At 49.0% G+C, this 1391-nt stretch overlaps 1 pseudogene; it reads right to left on the minus strand.

Annotated features, from left to right (window-relative positions):
* Positions 1-42: 42 nt before the first annotated feature.
* Positions 43-691, minus strand: LOC102857781 (annotated as a pseudogene).
* Positions 692-1391: the final 700 nt, after the last annotated feature.

A 1391-nucleotide genomic window follows, 5' to 3' on the forward strand; every position in this document is an offset into this window, starting at 1 on the left:
CAATACTTTACACCACTACAAAAATAGTCATAAGGGCTTAACCTACTCAACGTAATGATAATGCTTTATTTTTTTGCAAGCCCTGTATCTTTCAGCGACATTCTCCCAGTTGATTACATTCCAGATGGCTCTGACGTTTTTATACTGAAGGTAGTACGGGGATTAGACCTGTTGTTCCTTGCAGTGGGTCCTGATTAGCACATGCAGCGAGCTGTAAGTGTCTCCGTTCCTTGTTGCAACCGAGCCAGCCCCAGCCTGAACCCTGAACACCCACAGACATGGCTGTCAACTTCTCCTTAAACTTGTCAAATGATCCAAAGTCACGTTTGATGGCTTCCAGCAACTCTCCTTTGGGCTCTCCACCATCACTGGGGCTCAAGTTGGTCCAGAAAATGGTGTGATTGATATGCCCTCCGCCATTAAACCTAAGTGCACGCTGCAGAGCCACCTGAGTCGTGACATCACCCTTGGCCAGCACCTCTTGATACTTCTCCTCGGTGGCATTCAGGTTGTTGACGTAAGTGGCATGGTGTTTGCTGTGATGCAGCTGCACGATCTAGGAGTTGATGTGGGGCTCCAGGGCGCCATAGTCATAGGGTAAGTCCGGCAGGCTGTGCTTCTGCCTGCACCCCAGAGCTCCCAGAGCGGGGGTCAGCTTCCGGCTCATGCTGCACACAACCCGGCACAACATGGTGCTGCGACACCAGCCTCGCCAAGAGCAGGTGTCCTGAGAAGCCTGCGACCTGCGGGACGGCGTATTCTCTTAGCTACTTCCGGGCCCACATGAATTTTCAAAGACCTCAGGCACTCAAAGACAAGCCAGCCAAAAAAAATCCTCCATAAACAGTCCACAGCCAACAGAGAAAAAAAAAAACCAAAAAAAAACATATTCACCCTACCAAGGCCCCATGAGTTTCCAAAGAGCACAAATGACTTTTTAAAGATCCCATGCTCTCACTGGCCCCAACAAGAGGCTTCCTGCCAACAAAAAGTTCAAGAGCAAGTCCCCATACAACACAGATGAAAAAACACAAATTCACCCCAAGACCACTGGCTCCAACAAGAGGCTTCAAGTCAACCGAGAGCTCCAGAGCCAACTGCAAGCCAACACAGAGAAGAAAAAGGAAAAAAAACAAAACCCAATCACAACCTAAATCACCAATCCAAGGCCACATGAATTTCCAAAGACCTCAAATGACTTTTCAAAGACCCCAAGCTCTGATTGGCTCATACAAGAGACTTCCAGCCAACCAAAAGCTCCAGAGCCAGTGCCCAACCAATGTTGTTGTTGTTGTTATGTGCCGTCGAGTCGCCTGTGACTCATAGCGACCCTATGTACAACAGCCCTAAACTCCGCTCTGTCCTGTGCCAATTGCACTGTCTCTGACACT

Source organism: Elephantulus edwardii, unplaced genomic scaffold (genome assembly GCF_000299155.1).
Source record: "Elephantulus edwardii isolate Elephantulus edwardi_28Jun2011 unplaced genomic scaffold, EleEdw1.0 scaffold00310, whole genome shotgun sequence".
NCBI classification, from domain to species: Eukaryota; Metazoa; Chordata; class Mammalia; order Macroscelidea; family Macroscelididae; genus Elephantulus; species Elephantulus edwardii.